Consider the following 12,964-nt stretch of genomic DNA (forward strand, 5'->3'; position numbering starts at 1 on the left):
CTTCCCCATGCTTCAAACGCTGGTCAGACAGAGGCGCCGCTATCCGAGAGCCAGTTCCTGTCTGGTGCGAAGCAAGTAGGGACCTTATTCTAGTTCCCAGGGCACAAGGGTCCTCTTCACAAAAGCTGTCAGCACAGTCAGCATTAGCCGGGCAGGGCCAACATGCACTGGCAGGGAGCAGTTTGCCCAGCCATTGCCAGCCCTGTCCTGCTCTGGGGACAGACCAGGTGGGTGTACCCTGGTCTTCAGGGCCCTCCGCCTGGTACCACAGAAGGGTGCTTTTTTAAGAAAATGAAGTTACAGAGGGATATATATATATATTTTTTAAATCTTCGCAACTGATTCAGAGCCTGGCTCTGCCCACCTGACTCACAAACCTGCTCCTTTGGCTCTGGTGAGACAGCTCATGTGAGCAAGGAAACATGGGCCAGTGCTTGCAGCTGCCATAATCTTAACTTACCTCTTCATCACTCCCTTCACTTGGGGCTTCCAGCTCAGCCAGCCGCACCACCCCGTGGAATCCACCGCGCCAGTTCAATGAGGTCACGTCCCACGGTGATGTCTTGCCCAATCATACACACTGCAGAAGCACCATCTCTAGCCTTTAGAGAAAGCCCAGCCTGGCCCAGAACTTCTCCTGAGAGAGAGAGAGATTGCCCCACAGGCTGGGGAAGTGGTGGTACAATGTTTGGGAGCTCTCAAGACATTTCCAAGAAGACCCTAAGCACACATGCATTATCTGGCTCTCATTATAGAACTGTAACATGTTGGGGGAGGCAGGTAAACACAATATATAGTTCATTCCCTTGTAACCATTACGTAATGGTTACCGGGCTTTGGCTCCTTCCCCTGGTCCACCCCACATCCCTCCTCAGGATTGGTTTCCTGACTAACTCCCACTGGTAAGAGCAGGTTGTAGCACAATGGCTTCCCGCTGCTCCAACCATTACTCAGCAAGGGAGGGAATCACTCCGTGCTCCAAGGTCACTCAAAAACACCATCTGTCCATGCACTGCATGCCGCTCCCCCAGAGAGTGTGCGAGAGAGAAATTATTCCAATATGCTGAAGGCCACCCTCCCCTTTCCCCCACCCTCCATTCTAGAGGCAGCCAACACAAAGTCAGTCCAACTGCAGTTACAGAGTGCTAGCTTGGTCCGGACTGGGGAGAGCCTGTGGATCTTGACACCAAGATAGCTGCTGAGCCTAAGGCAGCTACAACATCCCCTGGCCAATCTGCAACTCCCCATATAGCCCTCTGGCACTAGGTGTGCTGAGATCCCCCCCTCCTACATCATCACCCAATTACAAAGTCGGAAGAAATAACAGTCCTCTGGCCCTGGGACAGGGCAGGTGCTACTCTCTGTGCTCATGAAGGAGAGTGCACAGTCTCGCCTCCTCACGCCCACCCTGAGAGCCTCCCCTCCAGTCCCTGCTGCTTCCAGGCAAAGGATAAACACAGGAGCCTCCACCCGACAAAGTCCCAAGACATCAAACAAAGGGGATGGAAAACCCCCTTTTACCATGCAGCTGAGCATAGCCCCAAGGAGCAGAGAGGCTCTTCGGGTACGTCTACACTGCAATGTAAACCCAGGGTTATTTGGACTCAAGTGAGCTCACTTTGCAAAAGGCTTGATTGGTTCGCTCTCCATTGCAAACCCAGGAGGCTCTCTGACTGTGTACTTGCGACTGGTGATCAGAACAGAATGGGTTCATGCAGACCTGAGCTGCTGCCGTTTGCAAAGTGGGGGTGGCTTCTGTTTTCAATAGAGCAGATCGCAGATTGTTGGGCTAGAGAGGACTAAGGAAATTGTCCCGTGGAATTGTGGGATACTTCCAGATGACTCCCGGGACCCGTGTCAAGCAGGGCTGCATCTACACTGCAAAGCAGTAGGGCTTGGACCTTGAGTCCTGGCTTAACTCGAGCTCAGAGCCCCCAGCCCTGCAGAGTCCTGGGATCTTGGGTCCGAGCCCTGGGTTAGCACAATTGCAGTGTAGACACAAGGGGGTTAGGCTCAAGCCCAGACTTATATTTCAGTGTAGATATACCCACAGTGTGCACAGCAGCTAGCCACCCCAACTCTACAAGCAATAGCCCACCCACAGAGGCAGTCCAGGCCCACTGTGGTGCTGGAGAGACCACCTCATTGACATCAACACATGCCCCCTACCCACACCCTTGCCCAAAAGGAAGCACATTTGGTTGACAAACAACACTAGGAGAAAGTGTTTCAAGTGAGCAGAGCTGCTGGGACGCAGACAGGCTGCCTCTAAATATGAATGCTCCAGCCAGACAGGTGCTGGGAAAAGCTCCAGGCCAAGAGGGGAGGGCAAGCATCTTGTTCAGACCCATCCTTTAGCTCTTGCCATGAGCGTTACACATTGCCAAAGACAAAATACATTCACAAAAGCCAAAATTCTGGCTCTCATGCACAGCCCGCTCCGCCAGGCTGGGGAGGGAGGACTGCCCCCCGAAACAGCCGAGTGAAACAGTGCCCTGCAGCCACCACTCTACTCTCCAGCCTCCTGCACAACCCCATTCGCAGGGGCAACGGAGCAGCCTTGCGGGATACACTGGCCCTGCCCTGTCCATCCCCAACTCTGAAACACACCCCTCCCCCTGCACAAACCATGGTCATAAGGCCCTTCAGAGCCACAGAGAGGGGGCAGGAATGACCTCAGACATCATGCCCACTCCACACGTATTATTTATAATTCAACTCACACCCAAAGCAAGCCACAGCGTGAGCTCCCATGGCATCCTGACCATTCACAGACACCACAGGAGCAGCATCTCTGGCCATGCTGCCTCGGCATTGCCCCCAGGCAGAAACACATTACCGGACAGGCCAGGGAAGTGGGATATTTATGGGGAGTTGTAGTCACCTGCACCCTGAAATGGGTATTAAGCCATATTCACCATTCCTGGGTTGCCATATGTATATCCAAGGATATCGCAATGAGAAACCCATTTTTAACAAAGCCTTGCACACAGCACCTCTTTGCCCCATTTGCACCCACATAGCCACTAGCTGCCCACCCCCTACCATTCCTGTTCTCTTGGCCAGGACACAAACCTTTCAGGCTGGGTTGCTTTAGGTTCTTCTAAACTAACAATTTGAGTTCAAGCCAGTTCTGAACAAAGAGATGGCAAACTGTGACCTCAGAGATAACTCAGTCAAGAAATAAGCGTTTGACTTTGGTTTAGTTGCCATCTTATTGAGGGAAGTTCTTCAAGAGTGCCTAATGGATTTAGGAGCACACATACCATTTAAAGCCAACGGGATGTGTAGCTATTCAGAAATGTTCAACGTCTCCCAAAAAGCCCTACTCTCACGTGTCGCGGTTGTGAAGTACACCTTCTGATGAGAGAACCAGCAGCGCTAGCTATTCTTTAAAAAAAGAAAAGGAGTACTTGTGGCACCTTAGAGACTAACCAATTTATTAGAGCATAAGCTTTCGTGAGCTACAGCTCACTTCATCAGATGCATATCGTGGAAACTGCAGCAGACTTTATATATACACAGAGAATATGAAACAATACCTCCTCCCACCCCACTGTCCTGCTGGTAATAGCTTATCTAACGTGATCATCAGGTGGGCCATTTCCAGCACAAATCCAGGTTTTCTCACCCTCCACCCCCCCACACAAATTCACTCTCCTGTGTGTGTGGGGGGGGGGGGGTGGAGGGTGAGAAAACCTGGATTTGTGCTGGAAATGGCCCACCTGATGATCACTTTAGATAAGCTATTACCAGCAGGACAGTGGGGTGGGAGGAGGTATTGTTTCATATTCTCTGTGTATATATAAAGTCTGCTGCAGTTTCCACGATATGCATCTGATGAAGTGAGCTGTAGCTCACGAAAGCTTATGCTCTAATAAATTGGTTAGTCTCTAAGGTGCCACAAGTACTCCTTTTCTTTTTGCGAATACAGACTAACACGGCTGTTACTCTGAAACCTAGCTATTCTTTGTGAGCAGTAGTAATAATCAGTTCTTAGCACTTTTCATCCAGAGATCACCACACTATTCTCCCCATTGTACACAGAGGGAAAGTGATTTGCCCAAGGAGACATGGTGAATCAGTACTAGAGGTGAGAACAGAACCCAGGAGTCCTGTGTCTTATCCAGTGGAACAGAGTGCTTTGGCAACGCTAGGGCAAGGGATTCTCCCATCTCTGTGTCCTGCACAGGTCTGTGGTGCCCTGAATATTCCTAGCCCAGGAATCCTGCACCGGCACCCCAGCCCATGGACTCGCCTTTGTGGTCCCATTGTTGTGTTGCGAGATTGTTTCCATACGGGAGCAGCCAGCAGAGCCGCCAGCTCCCAGCTCTAGTGCTTAACGCTACATCTGGAAACTCTTCTCACCCTTAATTGTTCTTAATGCTTTAACACACCGAGTGACTAATAGACACTAATTGGGTGGCTTTAGCAGTGAGAGCATGCAAGGAACATGGCTGGCTGCGCCCTCTGTGCCGAGCTGGTATTCTCCCAGCCGTATATCTGCCATCACATTACAAACATCATAAATCACCAGCAAAAAAAAAAAGCTAGACTAATTCTCTCTGTTGTCCCTCTGCAAAGAGAGGCACAGAGCCTGAACCCTGAGTGCAGCAAAGACAACTTGAGACAGAAGCAGACAGCTTCTCTGACCACTTTCATTACTTCCAAAACCATCACAATAGCCTTATTCACAACGCCACCCCTCAAAACCATCCCATCACAGCGCTGACTCACATCGCACGGCAGCCACTCGCTCAGGGACGTTTGGTTCCACTGCAGGTAGTTATGAGCTGTGCATTCTGGACCTGTCATTGAAGCTCCACAAGTGAGAGTCAGCTTCCACACAGAGCCTGACTGGATCCCCCCCCCCCGACAATCTAACTTTCCGAAAAAGGCTCCTTTGTGCCCAGAACATGCCATTCTCCATCACTCCCTCAACAACATCCCACAGCACAGGACCTCTCTCCAGGGGCGTTTAGCACAGGATTTGGGGAAGCACACACTTCACCGTTACTGCTGATGCAGGCAAAGCTCCACTCCTGCTCAACCCACTTTTACATGCTGGGTACCCCCTGCGTTGGGTTCTGGTTTAACCTTCTGACCTCAAGCAGACACAAGAAGACAAGTGATAGATGGGCACAGGGGGCACAGTAACTTTCAGAGGATTTATGGGTAGCAGGATGGCACTGCTGGGGAAGAAGAAATGTGTTGTAACAAAAGGGCTCAGGGTTTTACTACCAGGTTATGAAGTTGGAACGGACTTGTGGATATTTGGCATAGGGCTGCAGTGGTCTAGTGAGTTATGAGCTTAGGGCCAAGAGTTAGAACTGTTGGGGTCTATTCCAGGTTTGCCACAGACTTGCTGTGTGACCTTGGGTGAGCCACTTAGTGTCACTGAGCCTCAGTTTTCACATCTGTAAAACGGGGATGCCACGGAGCCATCTTTGCAAAGCATCTTGAGATTCCCAGGGGCTTGCTAAGTATAATCATCATTATTGCACACCCCATGAGTGCAACACTAGCTAGCACAACTGGTACTATCTGCTCCAGACCAGCCTAAGATGTAACTAACAGGGAACAGAGCAAGACAGGGCTGGAAGGCTGGACCTCCTGGGTTGGGTCTAGTCGTCTGCTATGGCAGGCAACCCCACCATATAATCCTATTCATACATTTATCAAGTTCCTTCCTCAAAATAGTTGGGTTGTTTGCCCCCACTCTTCCTAGTGGGAGGTTGTTCCAGAACCTCCCTTCTCTAATAATGAGAAATCTTCTAATTTCCAGCCTACGGTTCTGCCTACACCACAGCCGATGTCACTCAGGGCTGTGAATATCCCCACCCCGAGTGACACACGTTACACCAACGTAAGCGCTCATGTGCACAGGGCTATGCTGCTCACAGAGGTGGGTTTTTACGGCAAGGGGAGAGCTCTCCCATCGGATAGAGCATCTGGTGAAGGTGTATATGTACAGCGTTGCACCGGCAGAGAGTATCAACACAGCTGAGTCACTGCAGCACTGTACTTATAGACGTGGCCTAAACGTATTCCTGGACAGTTTGTCCCCATTTGTTCTGGTGACAGCATTGTCCTTTAGCGTCAATAGCTCCTCGCCCTCCCTGGGGTTTACCCCCAACGTGTTTATAGAGAGCAATCCGATCCCCTCCGAGCCTTCCCTTTGCTAGGCTGAACAAGCCAAGCTCCGTTAGTCTCCTCTGGTCAGCTCAGCTCTCCACTGCCCCAATCATCCTAGCAGCCCTTCTCTGCACCTGCTCCACTCTGAATTCAGCTTTCTGGAAGTGGGCGGACCAGAAGTCCACACGGTTTTGCAGGTGAGAACTTGCCAGTGCCTTGTACAATGGCATTAGTATTCCCCTGTCTGTACTGGAAATGCATCTTCGGATCGCACTTACCTTCCTCACAGCTGCATCAGTCGTCCTGTGATTGACAAGTACACCCAGGTCTTTCTCCTTCTCTGTTGTTTCCAACTGAGAAACCCACAGCCTACAGCAGAAAGCCTTATTATAGGGCATGACTCTGCACGATTACATTTCATCCCAGGGTGTTGGGCTGGCAGATCATTCTGTTGGGGGATATGCCCTTGAGCAGACAGCCCCTCAAGGCCAGGCCCTTTGGCTCAGGGAGTCTGGAGGGGGTGTGGAGGCCTGGCCTGCATGTGCACAGGACCGGCTGTTCTTACCCGCACATGCTGAACTAGCAGCAGCACGGCTCCCGACTACATCTTACAGGCTGACAGGTCAGCGGCGGAAGGCAGCTGCCCGCTATCCAGGCTGCCAGCTCAGGCTCCTCTGCGACCCTGGGAGCACAGGGCGTTCACTGAAGTTGCACTGCAGTAGGAAATAGACTCAAGTCTTGTTACACAGGGGCTAAGCCTCCCTGGCCATGTTTTCTATAAATCTCCTGGAATTTATTATACGATAACTAGCCTGGAAAAGCTAAATTAAATCCACAGCCAAGAAACTGACTTTCAAGCGTGACCTAATTTACTTTCTTGAAGAAGGGGGAGGAGCTGAGGGGGAGGGATGGAGTAATACCTAGACGACCTCTCTTTGCAGCTGCTCACACCTTCCTCCTCCCCCTCCTCCTCCTCTCTGCAGCCTCACCAGCCACTTTGGGGATGGAGCTGCACAGCCTTTCATGTCTAAGAGGATCTAGCACTCCCACTCACCAGAACAAAAGCACCTCAAGGGCTCCCCTTTTAGATGTTTTTTCCTTCAAGAAGCACTTTCTTCCCAGGGGGTTCCATCACATTTCAGACTGACAGAGAGTATATTTGCCAAAGCTAAGTTACACTGTGTTCTCTCCTTGATCCAGGCCGTTTCTCCACCCCATTAACCCGATCTTCATGCAAAGCACCCAGCATCCTCACTTGAAGTTTGTGGCTTAGAAACCAATGCCCTCTTGCAAGGCCTCAAGCAAGAACAAGCCCCTCCGCCCCCCACGTGAGAGGGGGTTGAAGGATAGCAAGGAAAACAAGACAGCGAAAATGTGGGTGGGGAGATGCTAGGGGTTTGGAGAGTAATGGGGTGTAATGCTCTAGAGCCCAGAGGTTTCCAGACTGTGGACCACGGAGGCCTGACTGGCCACACGCAGCCAGCTCCTTCTCCTTGTTTCCAGTGGCTAAGGCTAGGTCTTCACCACAAGAACAGGGACATTTTGACTCAATGGGAAAAACCAGAGAAGCCCAGACACAGGTTGATTTTACCTCAGTGTAGTTGAGATCAACCCTATACTCCCCACCTGGGGTGTTAACCTTGCCTACTTGGAGGTAACCTCGCCTCCACTAGGGGAGAGCTCACTGGATGTCAAATACGCACCTATTGCTGCAGTGAATACCTAGCCTGAATCATAGTAAGAGACGCTACCTGTACATCAAACACTTCCCCCGGGTTATGATGTGACTGTAAACTGGAGGAGAGGGGGGTCCATTGGATGGCCCATGGAAGGGGAGGTGCCCACAAGACACTCAATCAAAGGCTGCCCTACACACCAGATGGAACCAAAATAGCTCAGCCACTAACTTGCTCTGGAATAGAAGTGACCTATTTCAGTGTTGCTTAAGTGGGTAAAAAACGACACAAGTTAAGTCAACATAAGAGATTTATATTGGGCCAAGACCAACCGCAAGAGTCTGGCACGGAAACACCATGTTGTGCGAGCTAAAATCCATTTATTATGTGGTGCCAGGTTGTGTGCAGACCAGCCCTAAGATGTGCTCCCTGGGTGAAAAAGTCTGAGCATCCCCTGCTCTAAGCTTCCACCTCCATGGGATGCAAGTCTGGTGATCTGAGCCTACTCCCTTTGCCCAGTGACTGAGACACCTCTAAGCTTTGGTACAATTCAGAATGACTGGCAGCCTCTGCTCAGGAAACACTCACGACTGCAAGAACAGGGATGCAGGATACAAGCTAGGACTGAGGTGCATCAGCAGAGCTGTGTGTGGGGTGCCCTTGGACCACAATAGCTAGCGGGGCTACGAGAGGACTGCAGTGTACTGGCAGAGTAAGAGTGGGGGTTAGGGCAGGAATAGCCGAGTGCTGCTGTTCTGGACCGAGGTGCACCGCCAGAGTTGTGTGTGGGAAGCTTGCATAACAATGCCTGCCCACACGACGCCTGCCTGTAGCCAGCGTGATCAGAACCTCACTTGCATGAGCAACATCATCCACCCAAAGTTTGGTAAGAGACTAAAAAGCTTCAAGGTGATATACAGAGCTCAGCGTCCTTTGCTCCCTTCAGACTGATTAATGCAGCTAGGGAAATATGCCTGGGCAGCCTCTTCACAGAGGCAAGGCTTCTCTTTAATCTGTCTCTCACGGTGACCTCTGCCCCCAGCACAGGGATGAAGATTCTTAAAATCTCGTTCCTTATTTTACGATTTCACAGCATGCACTTAAGATTGACAAAAGAACGGAGAAATTAACGTGCAAAAAGCAGCCACTGCAAGGCAGAGAGATGCACAAAAGCCAGCCTGCCGAGCCTCGTGCTCCTCGGATACACAGCAGCAGGCTAGCTGGGGAGGGCCAGGCTGTTCCCACCTCCCAAAAACAAAAGGGACCACGAACTCCTGCTGCCAAAAGGTTACACGGCTGTGATGGAACAGAGCCACTGGGTCTGGCTTTGGCCCTTCTGAGGAGATGTCTACACTAGATTTTTTTTTTTTTTTTTAACCTGGGGTGGCTGCGACTAGCTATGTCAATGTAAAAATTACCTGGTCTCTGCTAGGATTTCACAGTGAGATCACGATCTCCAAGTAAAGACACTTTGGGGGGGGGAGGGGCCACTAAAGACATAGCCACTTCAGCATCTAAGAGGCCCTTACAGCCAGCTCTCCAGATCAGATCCTGTAAGGAAAGGCCACATTTCCAAACCCGGATGTGTGGTTTGCCTGGACAAACAGGCACAGTGGAGCAAAAGGGTCCTTCTGCATGTGCAATAGGTCGCCCCAAGCAAACAATTCAGACATTTCTGGAAAACCCACCCAAGACGTGACACAGGCCCAGCATCAGTACTCGGGGTGGACTGTGAAACAGGTCTTTGCAACTGGGGGCAGAGGGGAGGGGCAACCAATTCTGCTGCACTAAAGGTAATGAAAATGGACAGAAAACCCCTTTTGCTGGCATTAGGCATCTTTTCCATCCGCCACCAGCTGAGGTCAGTGCTCTCAAAGTCACAACTTCCAGAGACCGTTCTACCCGGCCTTGCTCCATCTGTGATCCTGCTCCACCCCAACCAGTAGGTCAGAAGCCCAGCTCTGCCTGGCCACACCACAATCCTCCCAGGACACAGCGCACTTCACTGCTATGCTTAAGTCTGGAAAGGAAAGATCCTGAGGGCTGGCCTAGGGGAGAAGGTAGCAGTAGTGTAACCGAAGGTGTGAATGTAAATCCATCTTGTTAAACTGGTGTAACTGAGCAACGAACGGGAGAGGGGAGATGAAATAAGGGGAGGGGGGATACCACAGTGAGAAGGGGCCATATACGTACTTCCACAGACACACAGGGGAAGGGGGCGGGGGGAGCTATGCCACAGGGAACAGAGACAGTATTTGACAGTGGATCTCACAGAGGGGCTGTGGACATAGAACGTTAGTTTTGCATTATGTAGGTAATGGCACATGCACATTTGTGCGTGACGGTGCAGGGGTGTTTGCGCATGGGTGCATGCACGCACCTTGGTAATTCCTCCTCTTTCTCAGTAAGATTTTCCAGGTCTGTACTTGGAACAAAGCTTCTCCCCAGGCTGAGAACTATCTACAACCAGCTGGGGAGACAGCAGCCAGCAGGATAAATGCCCCCTGGATGTGCCCTCATGTCTCATCCTCCCACCAGGACCTGACCACTGTCTCATGGGGCCAGATCCTTCCTGCAGTCTTTCCCCTGAAGGTTCCCACTGTCCAGCTCCCTTCACAAGGGGCTGGAACCAGGGCACCTGCATAAACGTGGATGTGAAGCCCCCCTTTACTGGAATACCTGTGTAAGATTTCCCAGGGGAGTGCAGCACGCACACTCCTGCTCCCCACAGCACCTAGAAGGTAAAATCTCATGTCCCAGCTGTACAACACCCAGTTTCCCCCACCTCCATTCTGCTCCGCAGAAGAGTCTCACCTCCAAGGAGGGGCACCTCTCACTGAGGGCACTGTGGGTCTGGGCCTGGTGCCGTTAATTCACGAACTTTGCTGGCCCTCAGAATCGGAGGCAAGAGCCGTCAGGGTCTCCGTGGCAACTTCTGAACCTGAAAGAAAGAGAGAGGGAAACTCCAGATCCTGTTCCCATCCCAGTGTCCTCATCAGTAATAAAGGAGGGAGGAGGATGCAGACGGCAGAAAAGCTCAGTTGTTTCTAAATGGCACAGTTTCCATGTGGCAACAGACTTAATTAAGTCTCTTTTATTATTATTAGAATATGAGTGCCTCATGGGTGGCAAACCGCTCTGAATCCCACTTGCATTGGCCTGTGAGCAGAAATGCAACAGCCCCATCTACCCAGGGACACTTCCACCGCCTGAGATTGTGGGCCTACCATCCGCTTTTCTTGCCCTACAGGATGGTCCCAAGCAAAGCCCTGCATCATCTTTGAGCTTGTATCTCAGAAGATCCAAATGTAAACCACAGGTGCCTTCTGCCGCAGCCCTGGCCACTTGCTGCTCCTGGCCACTCACCCCTGGCTACAACACAGCATTAAGAATCCAGGAACCCAAGCTCCCACTGTGAATGGGAAGAGTCGGGGACCTCTGGCACGTGTGGTCACATCAGTGAAAGGAGAGAGACACATGATGCCCTATACAACCCTGCTACATAGGCCGCCCTGGAGAAGCACATTTCGCCCCTACCCTGCTGTCCCTGGGCACAAAGCAGGTTAACAGCAGACGCTTCATTCCAAGCACAAGCCTGCATAAGTCTGGGGGCTTAACATTCCCTGTGTTAACATCTCTGGCTCAGCCTCCAGGTCTGAAAGGGAGAAGCAGTGCCCTGCTCCCTAGCTCAGCCAGCCCCAGGAGTGCAAGTACCAAGGCAATTCCTCCCTTTGTAGGGTATGGATGGCACTCTTGGGCTGGATGTGTGGAGGGTGTCCCACAGAGCAGTGTTTGGGGGATTCTTGGCTGTGCTGTGGACACCAGAGAAAGGCATAGCATCTTTAAATCCTTCTGCCTGCCCATTTCTCCTCCTTTCTTTGAAAGCTGCAGCTTCATCCCACATTGATCGCGACAAGTTTGTTTTGTTTTTCGGGACCCAATGGAATGGAAAATAATTTAACAGCTTGTCCCGTATTATAATGGGACTTTTTCCCTTACTCCTCACTAGGAAGACCATCAATCACAGCACTGAATGGAATACATTCACCCCATGACCTCAGCCATGCAGTTCCCCCACCCCCCACCTGTGAATTATGGAGACCGCATCGCTCGGTGGGACAGGCTCAATGCTCCAGCTTCAAGCTGAAAGCAGAGATTTATCCCCTTGGCAGAATAGGGGGCAGAGGCCAGAAGATAAGTCACAGAAAAGCCGCAGGAGCCTCTCTCAAGGTCCTCCAAGGTTGGCTCATTAAAAAGCAAGGAAAGGAGAAAAAAATGCCCGCAGTAGCGCAGCTCACAAATAACCCTCCAGCTTTCAAATAAAAGAAAAGCTGAAAGGGAGCCTGGCACACCTGGGACGGGCTCTGCAGCAACGCCAGCTGAGCTCACCCGTGGAAACACCTGCTGGGAGGCCGTGCTGCAAAGAGCCTAGGCTGCAGAAGCTGTGAAATGGACAGCTCCCCGAGCACCCATCTCATCAGGGAGCCAGGAAATGACCCCATCAGTGCTCCTATGGGGGCTGCCACGCTCCATCTGGTGCAGCAGCGTGACAGCCCCCATCTTGCACTGCCTGCCGTGGCACTGGCGGAAGGGAAGAGAGAGGGGAACAGCCATTTCGTAGCCCAAGCAGCCCTTCGGACTCTAGCCAGGGGGCAGACGCAAAGCAGGGCAGGTGGAATCCACACACCACGCACAGTACCGCCTCTGCCATCTCGGAGGAGATGCTGGGAGAGCAGCTCCCTTCTTCCCCAGAGCTGCACAGCTCGCTCTCCTGCCCCCAGTGTTGCAAGGGCGAAGGGCAGGATAATGGGAGCAGGTGTTGCCTTGGGTGGAAATTGTTCATCATACACAGTACCAGCTGTTCAGCAGGCCCAGGAGAAGGCAGATCCCACTGACTATGGCACAGAAGGCAGCATCCCTCCCTCAGTGGTCATGCCCACCCCTCCTTCCCCAGAAGACCCTGACACAGCTGCCAGAGTAGAACCCACACCCCCAGGAACAGGCAGGGACCAGTTCTGTGGGATTCACCCCTCATGGTCCATAACAGGAGTAGGAACAGTAGGGCTGCTGCCTGCAAGCCTGTGCTGCACCCAATCCCTAACCAGCAGCTGTACCATGCGGGGGGCTGGTGGGATTCTTCCCTTCTTCCTCCT

General features: G+C 51.8%; 1 protein-coding gene across 9 annotated transcripts in view; it reads right to left on the reverse strand.

Annotated features, from left to right (window-relative positions):
* The window catches only part of RBFOX3 (RNA binding fox-1 homolog 3), a 358,296-nt gene that overhangs the window by 252,398 nt on the left and 92,934 nt on the right, over window positions 1–12,964 (reverse strand). For 5 of the 9 annotated variants that reach the window (XM_073311010.1, XM_073311006.1, XM_073311005.1 and 2 more), the window contains exon 1: window positions 461–773. The gene's annotated coding sequence lies outside the window, so the exon portion shown is untranslated. Of the gene's footprint in view, window positions 1–460; window positions 774–10,625; window positions 10,753–12,964 lie in introns of those variants that run through there. The other 4 variants (XM_073311011.1, XM_073311003.1, XM_073311008.1 and 1 more) reach the window with 1 other exon arrangement.

Source organism: Lepidochelys kempii, chromosome 14, assembly GCF_965140265.1.
Source record: "Lepidochelys kempii isolate rLepKem1 chromosome 14, rLepKem1.hap2, whole genome shotgun sequence".
In the NCBI taxonomy this organism is placed as follows: domain Eukaryota; kingdom Metazoa; phylum Chordata; order Testudines; family Cheloniidae; genus Lepidochelys; species Lepidochelys kempii.